The 22,337-nt window shown below is 51.7% G+C and overlaps 1 long non-coding RNA gene across 1 annotated transcript; it reads right to left on the bottom strand.

Moving 5' to 3' along the window:
- Positions 1 to 2,060: 2,060 nt before the first annotated feature.
- On the bottom strand, positions 2,061 to 10,768 carry LOC306816639. The gene is made up of 3 exons (XR_013777740.1): positions 10,698 to 10,768; positions 2,619 to 2,752; positions 2,061 to 2,150 (listed from the first exon to the last, which is right to left on the bottom strand). It is a non-coding gene; the product is annotated as an uncharacterized lncRNA (long non-coding RNA).
- Positions 10,769 to 22,337: the final 11,569 nt, after the last annotated feature.

Genomic DNA, 22,337 nt, shown 5'->3' with positions numbered 1-22,337 from the left:
GGACATGGGTGGGGACATGACCTGCAACAGCATCAATGCCACAACCTGTGCCACCACAGTGTCACCTGCACCTCATCTCAGCCATGGCTTCGATGGTTGCCCAATGCACCATGTCCCCACTGTCACTACTGCAATATCCCAGCCAAATGTCACCACCCACCAGGGTGGGAGGGTTGTTGACAAGTTGTTGTCAGGGCTTGTTCAGCTGGTGAAAAGCAGTGTGGAAGCAAGTGACAGCCACCAGGGTGTCCCAGGGCCACCACGTTCAGGGGACCCCTGGGGGACAGGGCAAGGATCAGTGCCACACGAGGTGTCACTAGAGGTGTCCTAGTGGCAGTGTCCCCACAGGTGTGGCGACATTGTCCCCTGCTGTGTGTCCTGGTAGCATTGTGTCCCCTCCCCTCTGTCCCCATCCTCCACCATGGTTCCCTGTCACCCCTCTGTGTGTCTCAGTCCCCTTCCATGTGCCCCTGTCTCTCGTCCTGTGTTCCTGTCCCCCACCCCCAGCGTGGCCTAAGTACCTGAGGTCCCAGGCCCGTGTCCTTCAGGGTGTCCCCATGTCCCTCAGGATGTTTCTGTGGCTGCTCCTGGCACTGAGTGTCTGCACTTGCCCCAGCACAGGTAGGGACAAGCCGTGACACCCTGTGACACCCCATGAAAACCTTTCTCCTCTGATTTTGGGTCTTTTCCCCCTATTCTGGATACTTGCTCCCCTATTTTGTGTCTTCCCCTCTTTTGGGTCTTTCCCACTTATTTTGTTTCCTTTCCCCTTATTTGGTTCCCTTCCTCTTTTTTTGGATCATTTCCTCCCTTTTCCACCCTTTCCCCCATATTCAGGCACCTTCCTGCTTCTGGTACTTTTGTGGATGCCTTTCCCCTCCTCCAGTCCTCTCCCCACCCCTTAGTCCTCCTCACCCCCCCACTGGTTGCCCCCCAGTTGTTGCCCCACACCACATGGACTCGGTGCTCACCATCCTGGACACACTTGAGACTCAGGCCTGGGGCAACTCCCCCAGCACCGCCACGGCCTTGGGGAGGGGGTTGGGGGTCTGCAGCACCCCGGGGTGCTGAGCGGTGCAGGGTGAACGCCCCCCGGCTCTCACTGCAGACCAGTGGCAGCTCCTGGCCGAGCTCCTCCGCCACGACCCGGTGACCCCGGAACTGGGGGCGGTGCTGGCCCCCGACAGCTGCCCAGCTGTTGGTGTCCCAGTGTTCTGCCCTCCTCCAGGAATAAACAACCTCCTGGGACACCCCCCCAAATCTCCCCAAAGGGCATTTGTGACTTAGCTTTGGAGTCCTTCAAGCTCCAAAAATCTTCCCCTACACCCTCAAAATCTCCCTCTGACGGAGACCCCAGGGGCGAGCTCCCCCCTCTGCGGTCACTGTGAGATGGGGGGACAATGTCCCAGGGGCGGGAGGGCTGCGGACACAGCGAGGGCTGGACTGCGTGGTCCCTCTGCTTCCAGTTCCTGCTCCTCATCCTCTATCCCAGCTCTTCCTCCCACTCCTCCTCCTCTTCCTCCTCATCTTAATCCCTCCACCTCTTCTCCCGCTGTTTCTCCATCACCGCTCCCCCATCCCCACTGCTCCTGCCCCGTTCCCGAGCCCTTGCAGCCCGTGGCAGGAGCAGGGATGGAGCCGGGACAGGTCGGGATGGGCAGCGCGGAGCTCTCGGCTGCTGCCACCCACTGGGGGTGGGGAAACCCGGCCTGGGGAAAAGGAGAGGGAAACTGGGAAAACTGGGGGACAGCAGATCCAAAGTGGGGCTTGCTGGGGACCCTGGGTGGGAAATTCCATCCCTTTGGACTCTTCCCAGACACCTGGAGATGTTGGAGCAGGGACTGCAGAGATGGGTGAGGGATCCCAAGAGTGGGATTTTGGGGACAGGATCTGTGGGAATGGGAATGTCCTGCTCCTTTCCCGGGGCAGGGTCACACCTGAGCCAGGTGTGCAGGGCAGGACCTTGCCCTGAGCCTTAGCACTGTCCCACCTGCAGTATCTGCTTCCCCTCGGCCTCTTCCTCCTGTGGCCACAAGCCCAGCTTGGTGTTGAACAAAGGGGCTGGGGTCATCCCATGGTGGGGGCTGCCCACCCCCTCTGCCCCCTCTCCAAATTCCCTCCCGGGGGCTGCAGGAGCTGGGGCAGGAGCCCTGTGGGGAGGGAAAAGGGGGTGACACCAGGATTGGGTTATAGTGGAGTTGTAACTGTGGCCAGGGAAGAGCAGGGTGAGAACATGTGAGAGGAACAATTGTGCACACAGCCAAGGCAGGGCAGGAGGAGGGGCAGGAGCTGCTCCAGGGGCTGGAGCTGATTGCCCTGACATTCCATGGTGCAGTCTGTGCTGAGGCAGCCGGGCCCCTGCAGCCCATGGAGGGCACGGAGTGCAGAGATGCACCTGCAGCGCCTGGAGGAGCCCGTGCCGGAGCAGGGGGATGCCTGAGAGGAGACTGGGACCCATGAGAAACCTGTGCTGGAGCAGGGACCTGGCAGGGACCTGCAAACCCGTGCAGAGAGGAGCCCACGCTGGAGCAGGGTCCTGGCAGGACTTGTGAGCCCATGCAAGTGTGACCCACGATGGAGCAGTTAGTGAAGAACTGCTGTCTGTGAGATGAACTCACCTTGGGGAAGTTCATGGAGAAGCATCTCCAGGAGGAACCTCATGGTGCAGCAGGGGAACCACTCCTCTCCCCGAGCAGCAGGAGAAACAACACGTCATGAACTGACCCTGCACCCACTGAGGCAGGAGGTAGAGCTGGGAAGGAGGGAGAGATGGGCAGAAGGTGTTTTTAAAGCTTTATTTTACTTCTCACTATGCTGCTCTGATTCAATTCATTTAAATTCAATTAATATCTCTAATTTCAAACCTGTTTTTCCCATTATGGCATTTGCTGCGTGATCTGTTCCAGTCCTTATCTCAACCCATGAAGCCTTCATTCTATTTTGTCTCCTGTCCATCTCTGGAGGGGAATGAGAGCAGCTTTGGTGGGTGTCTGGCATCCAGCCAGGGTCATCTGACAACACTTCCTTTCTCTCATCCTTTCTTTCTTTCCAGAGGTCACAGTGCAGAGGTTGAGTGGGGCTTTGATGGGGGCAGTGAAGGTGTTGGGGAGCAGCAGGGACAGGAGCCCCAGGGATGTGGGACAGGCATGAGAGGGGCCCAGGCAGCTGGCAGGGGGCAAGGCCTGTCCCCCTGGGCCAGCAGCAGCCCCGTGCCCTGCCCAAGGCGCTGCCACCAGGGGCTGGGCCCAGAGGCAGGGGGAGACCCCAGTCCCGGGGGCGGCGTTTCTGCCCCGAGCCCCGTCCAGCCCAGCCTGCCCCGAGTGCGCAGTGACCGCTGGCACGGCTGCACTGGACAGCGTGACCTGCTGGGGACACTGAGAGCTGCCCTGGGACACTGCCCTGGGGATGGCACAGGCACCAAACAAACCACAGCCAGCCCCCTCCTTGGGATGGCACAGGCACCAGAGCACAGCACAGCCCCGCTCCTTGGGATGGCTCAGCCCCTGTGAGTGTCCCAAGTGTGGGAAGAGCTTCTCACAGAGCTCTCATTGCACCAGATACCAACAGAGGCTACCACTGAAGGGAAGCCCTGTGAGTGTCCCGAGTGTGGGAAGAGCTTTGTGCCAGTCTTAGGTTGCAATGCCAGATGTAACCAGAAGTATATATTCTATCACCATCTGTTAAAACCAGGTAGAGCAGTGTTCCTTATCTTTTCCATGACTCATCCCTCATAACTGCGGGGGGGATGGGATGTGGGGGAGGGGGGGAATATCCTCTGTTAATAGGCCAGCTGTTAAAGCCAGGTGGAGCTGTTTTCTTTATCTCTTCCAGGACCCACCCTTTGTCCAGGAAGATATCTTCGGTTAATAAGCCACTAAATCTCACTGCAGGACTGATCAAATTACATCCTCCCATTTGAGATGTCCACCCTCATCCATGAGGAAGAGCCAAAAAAAGTCTGAAAATTTGAAACATCAGAGAAGCCTTTTTCCATTAAATTCCCAGAGGAAGACCAAGTCCATCTTCATCACCACTAGACTTAAAAAAGAAACTACACCTTTCTCCAAAATCATTGTTTCAACAAAACCACATCTGTCACTCCAAGAAAACTATAGTCAGCATTTAATCACACTGCTAACAACACCCTGACCAACAGGGCGTCAGGCTGTATTCTGACTCTATCAGGGTTCTGGTTTCTATACTACTATATTTTATTTTAATTTTCCTAGAAAACACTGTTATTCCTATTCCCATATGCTGAAGGAAAGCACTGCTTCAGCTAGTGAGAAACCCTCCCCTGCCTCACAGAGGGACAGTCTGATGATGCAGCAGTGGAACCCACAAACATTACAACCGTCCAGGTTCCAGCTGAGCTGCAGGGGCAGGCACAGCCAGCAGCAGTCACCCTTGTAAAAACTAAAAAGTCTAAGATGAAATGAGAGCACCCAGTTAATAAAGATAAGAAAGGAGGGTCCTCACAACCTGTAGGGGAGTCAGAGGTTGAGATTATCACTGATTCCCTGTAGTATAAAAGTCTCTGTAATTTGCAAAAAGACATTGTATGATGGGAGCATAAGGTTTATACAATCTGATTACTTCAGGTCTGGGACCTTTTGGGTACAGGTGTACAACTGGATGGTACTGAGGCAAGGAATTTGGGATCCTTGACCCAGGACTCAGGTGTGGATCAGGTAAGGGAGCCAGACCCCCTTTCCCTCTGGGAGTAGTTTTTAATGAGTGTAAGAGAGAGGTTTTTCCATAGAGAAAATGCAGGAACACCACCATAGAATGTGCTGGAAGAGCCTTGAGGAAGGGATCCAGCAGCTGAGAGAAGTGGCAGCACTGGAGGTGCTCTCTGGGAGGGGTGGACAGCATGACAATGGCCATGACAAAGTCAGGTGCACAGGGCAGATGTGGAATTTCACAAATCTAGGACCATTTCAATATACCACCTTCATTGCAATGATTAATGCTGGTAACAACCAAGAGACTGGGTTCTGTCACCAACAAGCTCAGAAATTACAAGAGTATGATCAACAGCCCGATGCAGGCTCATGTCTCTGCTCTGGTTAAGGAACTCAAAGAGGAGTTTAAGAGACGAGGGAGATAAGGGAAGAGATGAGGAAGATCAATGCAGCATGAGTACGAGTCACAGGCCCCAAAGTCAGAGCCCAACACCCCCCAGCTAGGGAGAGAGGGTACACCCCACAAGCTGATTAGTGGTTCTTTTTGCACAACCATGGGGAAAACAGGAAAAGGTGAGATGAGAAACCCACCTCTGTCCTGGCAGCACGGGTGTGTCAACTCAGGGAGGGAAATGTTAACAGAGGGAGCTCCACTAAAGTGAAGGCAGCCTCCCATGACCAAGCTGCCAGGTATTACAGAAAGGAGGATAACCTGTGAGATCCCCTTAAAAGAACCTCTAGTATGTATGCCAAAAAAGAAGTAATAACCAAGGCTAGAGGGGCTCAGCCTCGAGCCAGGGAGAGGCATGGGAAAGCCAGGTCTTTTGGATGGAGTAGATCCAATGCCCTGGCACATCAGAGCCACAGAAACATGAGGCGTTAGTTGATCCTGGTTCACAGTGTACCCTAATGGCATCAGGACATGTGGGGGAAGAACCTGTTGCCATTGTTGGGGTGACAAGAGGATCACAGGAAATGACTTTGCTGGAGGCTGAGGTGAGCCTGACTGGGAAGAAGTGGCAGAAACATCCAGTTGTGACTGGCCCAGTGTTGCATCTGGTTGTTAATTAGGGTGGTAGCTAATAAAGGAGCAGGAAAGGCCTTTGCAAGGGTTTTATAGAGATGTTTATTTCAGCCACAGATCTGCATCATCCAGAGTTCAGGGAACAAAGGCAATGGGGCTTGTGGGGGCTCCAGGTTTGGTACATGGGATCAGCAAGTGGGGAAAACTTTAGGGGCCAATTACCAGGGGACAGGGGGTGTCCAAGGGTGGGGTTAGGGCAAAAAGGCCAACAGGGGAACAGAGTGGGAGTGACCAAAAGGCTGACAGACAGGGAGAGGGGCACAGATTTGACCCAGGGAATAAAACAGGGGTTGCTTTCCCTAATTGGGAATGCCTTTGGTCTCCACAGCCCAGATGCTCTGTGTATTCTAGGCACAGACTTTCTCAGGAACAGCTATTACAAAGATCCAAAGGGACTCAGGTGGGCTTTTGGAATAGCTGCTGTAGAGGCAGAGGGCATTAAGCAATTGAACACCTTGCCTGGACGATCAGAACACCCCTCTGCAGTAGGACTCTTGAAGGTAGGAGAGCAACAAGTGCCAATTGCCATCACGATGGTGCACTGCCAGCAGTATCAGATGAATCCAGATGCCATGATCCCCATCCATAAAATTTTGGCTAGAAATCCAAAGGGTGGTCAGTAAAACCCACTCATCCTTCAACAGCTGCAATTAGCCTGTGGGCAAGTCTGACAGAAATTGACTGTAGACTGTTGTGCCTTGAATGGAGTGACTCCATTGTGGGAGCTAAGACAGAGAGTACCATGGATTTAATTAGCATAAGCAGCTGGATAACCAAGATGCCTTGGCAAAAACACAGCTTTGAAGATTGCATGAAGATTGGATCAAGACTGGTGACAGGAAAGAAGACTGAATTAAGTAGAAAAGTTGCAATATCTGTGATGTTTAACCCAATCAATGCACTAAAAAAAAAAACTAGCCTTCCTAAAAATAGTATATAAGCATATGTAGCTCACAGTAAATTTGGATTCTGATCACCAGTCAGTAGTTCCTGTCTCTCTCTCAATAGTTGCTGAGTGCTGCTGTGCCAGACATGCTGGAACTCCAGTACGAGCTGGAGCCCAAGGCAGCAAAGTGGCACCATTGACATTGCCAATGCATTTTTCTCCATTCCTTTGGCAGCAGAGTGCAGGCCTCAGTTTGCTTTCACCTGGAGGGGTGTCCAGCACACCTGGAACCGACTGCCCCAGGGCTGGAAACACAGCCCCACCATCTGCCATAAACTAACCCAAACTGCACTAGAAAGGGGAAAAGCTCCAAAACATCTACAGTATACCAGTAACATCATTGTGTGGACAAACACAGCAATAAAAGTGTGTGAGAAAGGAGAGAGGATCATCCAGATTCTGCAGGAAGCTGGCTTTACCATCAAGAAGAGCAAAGCCAAGGGACCTGCCCGAGAGATCCAGTTCCTGGCAGTGAAGTAGCAGGATTGATGGCGTCAGATTCCCTCTGAAGTTATCAATAAGATCACTGCAATATCTCCACCAACCAGCAAGAAGGAAACACAAGCTTTCCTAGGCACCATAGGATTTTAGAGAATGCACATTCCTGAGTACAGCCAGACTGTGAGCCCTCTCTACCTGGTTACCTTAGAGAAGAACAATTCCAACTCCAGCCCTGAACAGAAACAAGCCTTTGCCCACATTAAGCAGAAAATCTCTCATACAGTACCCTTTAGCCCAGTCAGGACGGGACCAGAGGTGAGGAATGTGCTTTACACTGCAGCCAAGAACAATGGCTTCTCCTGGAGCCTTTAGCAGAAGGTGCCTGGGGAGACTCGAGGCTGAGCACTAAAATTCTAGAGCCAGTTACAGAAAGGCCGAAGCCAACTACACTCCCAAAAAAATAAGAAAGTTCAATCCACCTCAAAAGTAATTAGTACAAAAGCACAACTCCTCTTGGCACCCCAACTACCCTGGTTCTGGAGTGGATGTTTAAAGAAAAGGATCCCTCTACCCACCACACCACCAACACTACATAGAATAAATGGATTGCCTTCATCACACAGTGAGACTGTATTGGAAATCCGAATTGCCCTGAAATTTTAAAAAATAATTACAAACTGGCCACAAGATTAAAACTTTAGTCTCACTAACAAAAAGGAGCAGAAACAAGTAACCCAGGCTAAAAAGCTCCACCATACAACCAACTACCAGCACAAGAAACACGCTGTGCTCTTGTCACTGACAGTTTCTGTCTCATGGTTGAGATGAACCAGAAGTGGAAAGTGGCCGCAGGGAGCCCCACACGACGAGTCACACAAGCTACTGAAGGAGAAGGTGAATCAAGTGCACTTGCTGAACTCAAAGCCATTCAGCTGGCCCTGGACACTGCTGAAAGAGAGAACTGGCCAAAGCTCTACCTTTATACTGGATCATAAATAGTAACCAATGCTCCGTGGAGTTAGCTAGAAAAGTAAAAAAAGGCCAGCTAGCAACATAAAGGAAAACCAATTGAGGCTGCTGATGAGTGGAAAAACATTGCCACTCAGACAAACTATCTGTAAAAGTCCATTTTGTAGATAGGCATGTCCCCAAAAGGTAGGTAATAAAAAACACCAAAAGAACAAACAAGTAGATCAAGCTGCAAAAATAGAGATGGCACAAAAAAATTTAAATTAGCAACATAAGGGAGAGTTGTTCCTAACTGAATAGGCCCATATTGCCTCAAGCCATCAAGGCAAAAATGCCACCTCTAAGTAGGCACAAAACTGAAAAGTAGATTTAACCATAAATAGAATTTCTCAAGTTATCCATAACTGTAAGACATGTGCTAAAATCAAGCAAGCCAAGCCGATAATGCCTCTCTAATATGGGGGGCAGTATTCCAAATATAAGTATAAAGAAGCCCAGCAAATGAACTACATCACACTGCCTCAAACCCCCAAGGCAAGTGCTACGTGATCACAATTGTAGAAGCCACCACTAGATCATTAGAAACCCACCCTGTACCTCACACTACTACTCAAAACACCGTCTGAAGCCCAAAAAAGCAAGTCCTATAAAGACACAGCACCCCTGAGAGAATCGTCAGACAACAGGACCCATTTCAAGAACAGTCTTAGAAACACCTCAGCCAAAAACCAGGATATTGAATAAATATATAATATCCCTTATCATAAATCAGCTGCCAGGAAAGTTGAACAGTACAACAGACTACATAAAATTACCCTAAAGGCACTTGGTGGGGAGGCCTTCAAAAATTGAGAAATGAACTTAACAAAAGCAACCTCAATATTTAACACCCAAGTCCATCAATCAAGCAAGTCCTGCCCAGTCTGAACCCTTGCACACAGTGGAAGGGGATAAAGTCCCTGTAGTACATAAAAAAGGTATTTTAAGGCTGTTTATATTAGTCTAACCTCAAGCAAAGGCATAACCTACCTAAATAAAATCCAAAATTTGAAACATCAGAGCAACCTTTTCCCACTAAATTCCCAGTGGAAGACCAGGACCATCTTCATCACCACTAGACCTTAAAAAAGAAACTACACCTTTCTCCAAAATCATGTTTCAACAAACCACATCTGTCACTCCAGGAAAGCTGTAGTCAGCATTTAATCACACTGCTAGCAACACCCTGACCAACAGGCGTTAGGTTGTATTACAACTATGTCACTGTTTTGCTTGTTGTATTACTATATTTTTATTTTTATTTTCCCATGGAATAACTGTTATTCCAATTCCCATCTTTGCCTCAGAGCTCATTAATTTCAAAGTTACATTAATTTAGAGGGAGGGAGTTTACATTTTCTGTTTCAAGAGAGGCTCCTGCCCTCCTTAGCAGACACCTGTCTTTCAAACCAAGACACTGCACTGCTCCATCTCCACCCCCACGGCAGGATGATCCCCAGTGACCCCCAGTGGGCAGAGCCCCAGTGGTCCCAGGTGATCTATGTTGGGAAGACACCTGGCTGGGGCTCCACATCCTCCTGGCTCCCCATGGCCTTTTCTTTCTGGATTTTCTTTGCCCTTCGCAAACACACAAAACTGGGGTAAAAATAAATAAGTTGAACTAAGATGTGGAAGGGGACATGGGGGGATCTTCCCAGGGATAAGAGAGATGCTGGGTCCGAGGGAGTTGAGGGTTCCTGGGAGGGACTGGGGGGTTGCACAGGGCTTTGGGCACCCCAGTCCCAGCAGCTCCAGCTGCACTGGGAGATCCTGGTGGATGTTCTGGGACAGTTGATCAAGGACCCCCTGCCCTGGAACTGTCCCCATGTCCCCCTGCCCATTCCCCTGTCACCTCACTCCCAGTCCCATCCTGCTCCCATTCCAGTCTGGATCCCATTCCCTCTTTCATTCCCTGTCCCATATTCTGTTTGGTTGCCTTTCCCATATTTCCAGGTCCATATTCCTTGTCCTGTTCCTATTCTCATACTCCCATATTCCTATTCTCTCATTCCCATACTTCCATTTCTATAATCCCTGTCCCATTTCATAGTTCCCACTCCCAGTTCTACTCCCGTATTCCCATTTCCAATCCTGGTCCCATCTTCCTAATCCTCATCCCATATTCTCTCTCTGGTTGCTGTTTTCACATTCACCGTCCCATTCCATGTTCCTTTGGGCATTGCTCATGGCCCCCAGCTGGCCCCAGCAGCCCATCCTGCCAGCAGCCCTGGGCTCAGAGCCCTCCCTCCTGCTGGGGCCGTGCAGGGGCCACGGGCCTGCCCCAGGCTCCTGTTCTGCCCCAGGAGCAAGGCTGCAGCTCCAGCCTTTGGGCCCTGGGCCGCAGCAGCCCAGGGCAGGCCCAGCTGCAGAGCTCCCAGCCCCGATGGGTTCCACTGCAGCACTGCTGAACACTGATCCCCATCCCAGATTCTCTCTCCGCTTGCTGGCTGCACACTCCCTGTCCTGTTCCCATATTCCCATCCCAGCTCCCATTCCCGGTCTCTATCCCCATTCCAGGCCCCGTTCCCGGTACCTCTGCCGTATTCTCGGCCCTGTCCCTACTCCCGGTCCCTGTTCCCTCCTACCAGACGCCGCCGCCATCGCTCTGGCTCCCCTCGCTCTCACATGACCGGGAAAACCGCGCGCTGCTCGAGCCCACCAATCACAGCGCGCGATCGCTCCTTTATTTGCATAACCACGCCCTTGTGCTTGGCCCCGCCCACCGCCGCCTGTAGCCGCGTCCCGGCGCTCCTTGCTCTCAATGCTCCCAGTAAGAGCGGTACTGGGGGGGAAAGCGCTCCCAATTCCTTCCCAGGGCTCTCAGGATCGCCTGCGGTGCTCCCAGTACCGCTCCCAGTGCTCCCACTATCATTCCCATCGCCGCGCGGGGCGAGGCCGCTTTGGAACCTCCCAGAGCAGAGCGCGGCTGCTTTTGGGTGTCGACACCTGCCCGGGCCGAGCGGGGTACAGAGGGGGAGCGGGAGGAAGAGGAGGAGAGGGAGGAAAAGCAGGGACCCAGGAGAAGCAAGAGCAGGAGCAGGAACAGAAAGAGGGGGAGTGGGGGGAAAAGGAGGAGCCGCAGAACCTCGCGCGTAGCCCGGCCGCCCCCTCAGGCGGCAGCTCAGCGGGTACGGCAGCATCGGCCCTCCCCTGGGAGAGGAGGTTAGCGGGGAGGGGGCGCTGGCCACAAATCCATCGCGGGACTCTAGGGGACGGCTTTTTCCAGGGCAGGGGATGTTTGGATCTTTGGAGCCAACAGCTGAGCTGGAAATGCCCCTGAATGGATCGTGCCGGGTCCCATGTGGCGGTCACTTTTTACCGGCGGGGAGGGGGCAATATCGGCTGTGGGGCTCCCCGGGAGAGCCGGGGGGGAAGGCGGGAGCCCCGGAGCGGGGAGAGCGCAGACGGGCGATCCCGGAGCCGGGGGACCCCCGGCAGCCTGGAGGGGTGCGGGAGGTTGGTGATGAGCGGGCTCCGGGCTCCCGAGGCTGAAAGGGGCGCTGACTGCTCCAGCTGCCCTTGGGCAGCGCCACCATCAAACCCAACGTGCTCAGCCCTTGTTTTCCCCCCCAAACCAGGATTTCCCATTCCCAAACCTTGGCCGAAGGAGGAAGAAGAAGCCGTGAGGAAGATGGTCCGGGAACCCGAGGCAGGTGAGCAGAAAGTCACTGCCTCTTTCCCCCTCTGTCCTGCTCCATCTCCCAGCCCAGCACGGCCCCGGCTGCAGGACAGCCCCGCTGTGTGCGCTGTCCTGACGGGGACGCAATGGGGGAATCTCCTTCCCTCTGGTACGAAGGCAAATCCCATCCTCTCCTTGTCCTTCCTCGCCCAGACAAGGAGCAGAGGATGGAGACTAGGGAGGACAAATCCCCGCAGCAGTGTGTCCTCAGCTGTCCCCCCGTACTACATGGACTCGGTGCTTGCCATCCTGGATGCGCACAGGCCCTCGTCTCCCTGCCCCGGGCCTGTGGATCTCCACTTCCAAGAGATTCAGAGTTGGCCCGGCTGCCAGGGGACACTGGCACTCCAGTTCGGTGGCCTGGTGATGTTGGTGGGAGGGGGTTTGGTGTCATCTTCGGACCGAATGTGGGTCTTGTCCACTCTGCAGTGAAGAGCAGCCAGGGCCAGGGAGCCTGGGATGGACACCAGAGCCATGGATCCCATTCTGGATGGACACTGGTCTGGATAGATATCAGAGCCATGGATCCCATTCTGGATGGACACTGATCCAGATGGACACCAGAGCCATGAATCTGCAACGTGGTGGGTGCGGGGTTGCGCAGAATCCTCAGGGGGATGATGAGGGGTGGAAGTGGCCAGGGCTGACCCCAAAAATGCTGTCACCTGCCGTCCTGTAGGATGTGGGCCATGCCCTGCTTTGGGGCACTGGTGACAAACTGGTGGGTGGCGGTGACAAAAAGCGCAGGTGCCACCTCGGAGATGGCACAGCGAGGGGGTCCTGTGCACCAAGCCCCCGCCCCTGAGGGTGACAAAGGGGGATCAGTGGCGTTCCTGAGGAGAGTCCCCCTGTGCCCGCGGCATGGGTTGGGGGGCACCCATCACCCTGTCCCCCTGTCACTCTGTTCCTCTGTCACCAGAAGGGGTGGGGCCTCAGGGGGGCTGGTGTGGGCACTCACTGGGTGGGGACCTCTTCCCTGGTGGGCAGGGACATCTCGAGAATTTGGGACTCCACAAATTAGGACCCTTCAAGGTGGGGATGCCAGGCTGGGAGTGCACCCCCACCACCCCCGAATCCACCCCATGGACCTCTCCAAATTATTTTCTCTATCTCATCATTCCAAATTCAGCCCCCTCAAATGCCTCCCCTGTTCCATTGACCCCAAATCCAAGCCCAAAATTCTTCTCCCCATCCCACCACCCCCAAATCCAACCCCTGGACCTTCCAAAATTACTCCCTCCATCCCACCGCCATGTAATGCAGGCCCTGGACCTCCTAAAATGAATTCCCCCCCACCACACATGGAGGTGGAAGCCCCGCCGGACACTCCCGAGCCCCCTGCCCTACCGAAGACCTGCAAATGGCACACCGTGACCACTGCCACACCCAGAAGGACTCTGAAAGGGATGGGGGATCCCCGGGGAGCCGGGCTGGGTGCGGCTGCAGGGCTGGAAACGCTGCTACAGCCACTCTGACACCGACAGCAACAGGGCTGGTGACAGGGGTGTCCCCAAGGCCAGCATGTGCTGGTCACTGTTCCAGAGGGCATTTTCCACCCCTCCAAGGCATCCAAGAAGCCACGGGGATGTGAGGGGATGAGGCCACATGAATTTCAGCAGTACCTGCACTCCGTGGGCAGGAGGAGTAGACGTGCTGTCCCCGGGGCAGGTGAGAGGGTACAAGGGTGGGAGAGTGGGGGAAATTTTGGGGTGATGGGTGGGGGCTGATGATTTTTGGGGTGATTACAATGGGTGGGGGGTGATGATGGGTGGGGGATGATGAGGATGATTTTGGGGGTGGTGGGTGATGGGATGATGATGATAGGTGGGATTGATGAATTTTGGAGTGATGATGGGTGGGTGGTGATGATGATGGTGGGTGGGGGGTGATGAATTTCGGGGTGACAAGGATGGCTGGGGGGTGATGGGGATGGTTTGGGGTCATGGTTTGGGGAAGTGATGACTTTTAGGGTGATGTTTGGGAGGTGATGGATTTTGGGGCATGGGGTGGGAGGTGCTGGCCTGGCACAGCCACCTGGAGTGCCTTGTCCCCCCCCTCATCACTCCCATGTCCCCACATGTCCCCAGGGGACAGTGGCACCGGGCCAGGTCCTGCGGCTCCGGCACCAGGACCCAGCCAAACTGACTTGGCACTTGTGGGGCCACCCATGGGGTGGGCATGAAGCCACCCTAGCCTAGCCCCACACCTGGCCTGTCACTGTCACACTGCCACACCTGCCAGCATTTGCAACCCATGGACACGTGTCCCCTGGCCCTGCCATGCTCGAGGTGGCACCTCCATGAGCATCACAACACCTGTGGTGCCACCTCCATGGCCACCTTGGTGTCATCATACCCATGGTGGCTGCTCCATAGCCACATGTGCCCTTGTGTCACCACAGTCATGGTAGCACCTCTTTGGCCATGTGTCCCCTCGTGGTTGGACCTCCATGGATGCCTGTCCCCTGGTGTCACCACATCCTTTGTGGCACCTCCATGGCCACCTGTCCCCCATCCTAGCACCCCTGGTGGCACGGCCAGGCCACATGTCCTCTGTCACTGCCACACCCCTCGTGGGTGGCAGGCACACAGGGGCACCCACGTCCTGTTCTGCCCCCTCCCATGGCCAGGGCACACCATGGCCCCTGCCGAGCAGCCCTGTAAATGGCCTCTGTTACAAGCAGCCAGTAAGGAAGGGCAGGGAATTGTTACCATGACACTTAAATGCAGTTTATTTCTTTTGTTCATCCAAAGAAGTTGAGGGATATTGTAGGTGCTGTACTTGGGAGGAGTGAAATTACTGAGTTCACCAGGCTGGAACAGCTTTATTCTTGAGTGAAAGCTGAGTGCTGGATGTTGAAGTAATTTCAGAGAAGCTCAGAATCTGCTGAGTTGGAAGGACTCCATCAGGATCATTGAGTCCAACTCCTGTCCCTGCACAGAACACCACAATTCCACCGTGAGCCTGAGAACACTGTCCAAATGCTTCTTGTCCCAAGACAGACTTGGGGCTGGGACTGACCACTTCCCTGGGGACCCTGTTCAATTGCTCAAGCTCCCTCTAGGTCAAAAACTTTTCCCTGATATCCAACCTAAGCCTCCCTGACTCAGCTCCAGCCATTTCCTTGAGTCCTGTCCCTGCTCATGAGAGTGAAGAGATTGGTGCTGGTCCCTGCACTGCCCCTTGGGAAGATGTTGAAGAGCTCAGTGAGGTCTGACCTGAGTCTCCTCTCCAGCTGAACAAACCAAGCTGGTCCTCACAGAGCCCCTGCAGATCCTTCCCCATCCTAGTGACCTCCTCTGGACACTGTGCAATGGCTTCATGTTCATGTTGTGTTGACACTCAAGGTGAGGCCACCCCAGTGCAGAGCAGAGTGTGACAATCCCCTCCCTGGCCCAGCTGCTGGTGCTGGGCCTGCTGCCCCAGGACACGGTGGCACTTTGGGCTGCCAGGGCACTGCTGACTCATGTTCAACTTGCCCTTGGCCAGGACCCCCAGGTGCCTCCCTGCAGCTGCTCTCCAGCCTCTCCTTCCCAGTCCATACACCAAGGCAGGGGTGCCCCATCCCAGGGGCAGAATCTGGCACTGCCCTTGTTGAACTCCACACAGTTGGTGATTGCCCATCTCTAGTTGTGAGGTTTCTCTCAGAGCCTCTGCCCTCCAGGCAGATGACAGCTCCTCCCAATTTAGTGCCATCAGTTAATTTACTGACTATCCCTTCAAGTCCCATGTTCAGGTCCTTACTGAAGATGTTGAAGAGCTGGGGCTGACAGTGGAGTCCTGCAGAACCCACTGGTGACCACTGCCAGTGTGGTGCCACCCTCAGTGCCTGACCCCTGAGCCAGTTGCTCACGCCATGTGTTTATCCTGCTGTGTGCTGGACACTTTGTCCAGAAGCATTCTGGGAGACACAGGAACAAAACCTCTGCTGAAATCCAGAAAGATTCCATCTGCTGGTTTTCCTGCATCAACCGAGTGGGTTTTACCCTGTCGTAGAAAGAAATCAGACTTCAGAAGCAGAACCTTCCCCTCATGAAGCCATGCTGACTCTGACTGATGCCTGTATTGTCCTCCAAGTGTTTTTCAATACTACCCAGAATAAACTTTTCCATGATTTTATCAGGTATCGAGGTGAGACTGACTGGCCTGGAGTATCTGGTGTCCTTCTTGTCCTCCTTGACAATCAGGACAGCATTTGCCAGCTTTCAACCAACTGGGACCCCTCAAATCCCATATGTGAGCTCTGTGTTTGCTCTGATTTCTCCAGGGGAAGCAGACTGCTCACACTCGCATGTCTGAGCTTCTATTCTCCTCAGGCAAACCCACTCTGAGGGCAGCAATAGTTAAAAGAATAATTAAAAATAATTCCTGATTACAGGCACAAAGTCATTGCAGTTAAAGCAATCTCTTCAAAAGCTCTTTAAGGTGGGATTCACAGGGCACAAGTGAACTGCCATGAAAGTCAGGTTGGGAAAAAAAGTCTTAATCATGTCTGCATTTAGTACAAAATCCCGGCTTCAGGGGAAGTTGAGGAATGTGTTATTCTAGAAAGAATTGTCTTAAGTGGACACACTGTACTTGTTGTTCTTTGCAAAGCAAAGATAAGAGTCTGTCACATTCTGCTGTTTAAATAAAATTATCTGGTTACATTTCAGGGATTTTTGGTGGCTTGGAAACAGTTTGGTGACATGTGAGCATTTTCTTCTTTGTGCATTTCAGCTCTATGTTTGAGGAAGTGTCTTCTTTGATTTCCTGTAGAAAGCAGAAGTTCTTTACTTGGCTGGATGTGTGGGGCATAACTCCACCAAGCTCACTCACTGATAATAGAAAATGCATCTGTTTCTATACTCCATTTTATATACATATTCACTGATTTTCCTGGAATAAGCATACATATGATAATTATTTCTCCCAAAATCATTAATATACTTTGTCTTCCCTTTCTGCATGCGTTCTTCTGTCCTGGGGGTCTCTGGTGGTCCCTGGTGGTTGGCAACCCCAAAGTCACACCTGAGCTGGTAAAAGTTGGCACAACTGGGCTGGTTGCTTTCCAGTTCTTCCTATGGAAAAGGCATCATGCGGTTCCATAGGCCAGTGAGTTTTTAAAAATAAGCATTGTATTAACCTAATGCCTTTTCCGACACTACCTAAATACAGAGGCCAGACAAAATTAAGGGAACAAAAAGCGGTTGTTATTTATTGAAGGGCCTTCAGGTACATCTTGGGCAGACAAGCTGTAGATTTGATGGTAGATAAAGTTAGCACCTAGAGATAAAAGAAACAGTGGGAGGGATTATACTGATTGATGAATGGGAAAAGAGATTTGCCTTTACAAACAAACTGGAGGTTTGCTGGTAAATGAAACTGGATATCGGAAGATGAAAGAAGCAACGGGGAAAAACTATGAATTGTATAAGAATTAAAAATTAAAAGGAAGGGTTATACATTAGAGGGGAATGTCAGGTGTCAGGCATTCCGGGAAGTCTGTGCCTCTCGAGTACCTCAGCCAATGGGGAAAGAGAGAGGGAAAAGCGGCCAGGAAATTGGGATAAAAGGAGGCTGCGTCCTCCAAAAATTGGACAGATCCCAGGGGAATGCCCTATGGCCTCTCCCTTTATTCGAATAAAGCAAAAAGGACTCCTCTGTCTCCTTTTTGGACATAAACCTTCGGTGTTTGTGGATTAATTTTCCTTACAAACTTAGAGGAACTCCTCCCGGTTATTATAATTTTTGAATCAGGGACTCTCAGGCAGAGATATGGGAGTAGGAATAAGAGCTCTTTATTAATATATCTAGCCAGACAAACAGAAACAACAGCAGCTATGAAAATTAACAACAAAACAGAACAAATAACTCAGTTGTAGTCCCTTTTCAGCCGCAGACACGCTCTGCCTGCGTTTGATCCCGGTGGTGGAAAGTGGGGCAGGACACACACGGAGCTGCGGAGGCTGCAGGTGGGACCGGGGGGCGGGGCAAAGCTGCAGCTCCGTGTCCCAGGTGGGAGAAGAGTGGAGGAAGGTCCCCTCCCTTCTCACCGTGCGGGTCCTGGTGCTCAGCTGTGTGCTCAGAGACAGGAGGCTGGAGCGGAGAGATGGCAGTGCAGGGTCCGGCAGCAGAGAACCTGGCTCCTGATGTTCGGATGGTGAGGGCTGGAAGGGTGCAGTCCCCGGACTCCCCTCAGACCCCGCCGGTGAGTGAAAAGCAGGGAGACAGCCCCCGCCCATCCCTTTGTATTGAGCCATGAAGAGCTTGGGTGCAGCCCGGCAGGGTTTCTTAGCATAATAATGGGGAAAATTCTCCAAAAAGGAGGAAAAGTAAGGGAACAAACCCTAACCCCACACAGAGCCCCACTCCTGGCAGAGAAAGGGAGTGAGGAGGGGAACCCAGCTGGGGATGATCAAGACTGGGAATAGCACACCCAGACAGAGCTTTCCCAAGAGTGCCAAGGTGAGGCAGAACCAGAGCTATCCCAAGGAGAGGCCAGCAGCTGCCAAGACCTCTCTGACTGGGAAGACTGCTTCAATCCAGAGCTGTGCCATGAAGTAGCTGTGAACAGGGACTCCATCAGCCAAGTTCCCATGGAGGAAGACAACAGCAGCAAACGCCTTTCACATGTCATCTCTGACTCACAGCTAAACCTCTTCAGCTTCAGGACCACTGCCTTGCCACAGGAGGAGGAGGATGACTGGGACAAACTCAGCATCCTTGAGCTGTATGAAGAAGGCAGCAGGGCCCAAAGAGCAGCCCTGGCAGGCTGACCATGCCTGTCCCTCAGGAGGCCTGGGGTTAAGGGCCATGCACCAGAGACACTCCATGCCTCGCTTCCCTCCCTGCACGCCCAGGGCTCCGTGGCCCAGCTGGGGCCCAGGGCAGGGCCATGGAGCCCCCCTGGCCCCTCGGATGGGCAGGGCCCCTGGCAGCAGCCAGCTGCCCCCAGTGCATGGCCCGGCCACCTCAGACAGGCATTGCGGACACTGCGGGCACTGCGGGCATTGCAGGCACTGCGGGCACTGTGGTCACTGTGGTCACTGCGGGCACTGCAGGCACTGCAGGCACTGCAGGCACTGCGGTCACTGTGGGCACTGTGGGCACTGCGGTCACTGCGGGCACTGCAGGCACTGCGATCACTGTGGTCACTGTGGTCACTGCGGGCACTGCGGGCACTGCGGGCACTGTGGTCACTCTGCTACTGGCCCTGCCTGAGGCCACAGCTGCAGGAGTCGTGTCTGTGCCAGCACCAAGCTGGCTGCAGACAGATGGTGGCTGGCCCGGGGACTGCACGGTGCCCCAGGGGGACACACAGGCGGCCTTGGCCTGGACATGGCCCCGCAGCCTCAGCTGTCGAGGGGCATCTCCCCATCACCCAAAGTCACCACTGTGCCCAGCCTCAAACAGCATCCATGGGGCACACTGGGTGCCAGGGGGCTCAGAAGTGAATCCCGTGGAGTCATCAAGGTGGGAAGAGACCCTGATGGTCACCCAGTGCCACTGGCACCCTGGCAGCACCACCATCACCACAAAGCCACATCCCCAAGGGCCACATCTGTAGAACTCTTCAACACTTGAGAGACAGTCACTCCACCCCTTCCCAGGGGAACTTCTACCAATGCCTCATGCCTCTGTCAGAGAAAACTTGCTTCTGATATTGAATCGGAACGGGCACTTCCGTTCAGGAAGTGTCAGACAGGAGGTGTTACTCCATGGATGTGACCACAGGACTTTGACTCATATCATTCTTTCAAAAACAAATATAAGTTGAGTTTAAGAAATAGTAGTAGTTACAAAAAAAAAAAAAAAAAAAAAAAAAAAGAATAAGAAAATAGGAATAAGAATAAGAAGATGATGGTGAAAAAGAAATAGTAGTAGTGGTAAATGAGAAAATAGTTATTAATATAAGAATACAAAAAAGGATAAGAATGACAGCAAGCATAACAAGTGAATAAGATTAATCAGAAGAATAGAAGAATTAGAAGTATAAGAAGAATATGATTGATGGTGGTGGTAATGAAGAGACAGGGTTTTCTTTATATGCTTGCATTAAGCCATGCATCCATGAAGCAGTTTATTGATACACAAAGCAAAATTTATATGCTTTTTCAGCTATTGTTAAAAATAATGCACCAATAATATTCATGTTACTAAGCTATATTGCTTACTTGTAACTAAATAACATTGCTCAATCAATGCCTCATTTAAGCTAACAGGTACATGTAGTATTTCACATAAATCCGCATGAAACTGCATGGTAAGCACCCCGTACCAAGCACTTTCTTATCTTTTACATTCCTCCTTTAAAATCCCGCTTACTCTTGCCAAGGCTTGCAGCCTACTATGGCTAACACATCCATAGTTGTGACAAGCTGAGCAGTGCTTGCAGTTCTGCTCTCCAGTTCTATTCCCACATCTGATAATGAAGAAGAAATAGGAGTAATAAATAAGAATAAAAAAGAAAATAGGAATAAGAAGAAGATGAAGATGAAAGAGTAGTAGTAGCAATTAAGAAGGAGGAAAAGAAGAAGAAAAAGAAGAAGGGAAAGAAGAAGACTTAGATGATAATGAAGAAATAGTAAATATTTCTATGTCCCTGGCTCCCATTTTTCATTCATTAAAATCCCTGTCCAATAAAATCTGTTTGTTGTCCTCCTATGGTCTCATTTGCACCTTCAGTGAGGCAGAAGCGCCTCTCCCTTATGGCATCCTAACCCATGGGCAGGCTTCCAGCCACAAGCATTCCAGCATTGTCAGGGACTCCCTTCTCTACTTCCCTCTGCTTCCAGCTGGAGGATATGCAGCAAACCTTTGCTGTGTGCTCTAGGAGCCCACCCAGCTGCTGGACCTTGACCCTGGCCCTGCACAGCTCCCTTGAGAGGAGCAGCACCCTGGCAGCATTGGTAATTGTCCTCTGAGACCCATGGCACATAGTCCAATGGACTGGAATTCCAGCTTCCAGCAAGGAAAAGATGTTCCTGCCCTTCAAAGCAAAGCTCTGAAGTGGCCAAGACCCAGGTGGTGAAAGGTCTGATTGTGACATTTCACTGCCATCCTCCATAACTTCATCCAGGGCTGTGTTTTAGCTCCTGGATTGGGAAAAATATTCAGAGTAGGATCTTTGGCTGGGAGCTGCCCTGAGTTAAGAGAGACACTGGGAAGGAGAAAGAGCAGACAAAGAAAGGCAGGAGCAAAAGCAGGACACAAATGGCAACCAGCTGAGAAGGTGACATACTAAAACCAAAGCAGGACCTATGGAAAATGAATGGAACAGATACTGAGAATTCAGAAACTTTATTTACTATGCTTCTCTGGCCAACCTGTCCCAGGACCTCACCACCCTCACAGGGAAGAAGTATTTTCTATATCAAACCTGATTTACTCTTTCAGTCTGAGCCCAGTGAAATCCAAGTAATTAATTTGTGATAATTCTCTAATCTGCTGAGCTCTTTGTTCCAGTACATCCAGCAAGCAACAGGCAGGATACTCCCACCATCATGGGAACCCAGCTCACAGCTGAGGGACTTAGAAACTCTAAACACCAGCAGAACACCAACAGGGCACATTTATCATTTTTATTACAATAGACAGCGCTGAAAATGATAGGTAAGTACAGCCTCCTAATCACCCCAATCCCTTCTCAATGTTGAACTTTCTCTGAAAGAACCAAAATAGCTCTTAAAATTCCTTTATCTTTGTCAATCAGATATTTTGAGAGCAGGCTCAAGGAAGAGAGAACAACATTAGCATTGTGTTATTCAGACATGACTTGTTGACTGTCTCTCCCTACTAAATTACAGCAGTAATATTGGGAATAACCAGGTATCCTGAGGAATTTTTCTTGCAGCGTGGTCTGTCTGTAATTTTATTACTTATTGAAAGACCAATATAAATACAGTACAGCACCTTGCAGTTACTCTCCCTTATATTTATAAACCTCAAAGTCTTTCAGGTCTTAACAGGAAAAAACCCCTGTGTCACATTTCAGGAGATTAACATATTTAGGGTTTAGACACATCCTCTGCAGGACAAAGCAGGAAAACAGCTGAAGTTCCAGCAGATCCTTAATAAATATTTGCCTTTTGGGTATCAGGAATAAAACTTTGTTATTTCAGTGTCTTGATTTTTTATTAATCTAGTTATTATCTATTAATTTGTTTTCTCTTTTTGAATTTTCAAAAGCTGGTGTTGCACAAAAAAGTGTGCTGTAGAAACTTGAAGCAAGCTGGGCAGTTAGGGCTGAACTGCTCCATCTGCTTCACAGAGAATTTTTATTCAGGAAAGCAGACTAAACAACTTGGATTCATTTCAGCATGTGAGGACTGGGATGTGCAGCTCCAGACCAGGCTGGCAGGACTGAACAGGAATTCCCAAACAGAATTGGAGTCATGGTCCCCTCAGCATCCCCTGTTCCACCCAGCCCAGCCTGCCAGGAATCAGGCTCAGCAGTAAAAGCATGAATCCTGAATATCTCAGGATTGCTGTACAAGACCGAATGATCAAGCT

The sequence above is a fragment of the Erithacus rubecula genome (genome assembly GCF_903797595.1).
Source record: "Erithacus rubecula genome assembly, contig: scaffold_766_arrow_ctg1, whole genome shotgun sequence".
NCBI lineage: Eukaryota > Metazoa > Chordata > Aves > Passeriformes > Muscicapidae > Erithacus > Erithacus rubecula.
Note: the sequence above shows the minus strand (reverse complement) of the source record. Positions and strands in the feature narration are given on the sequence as shown.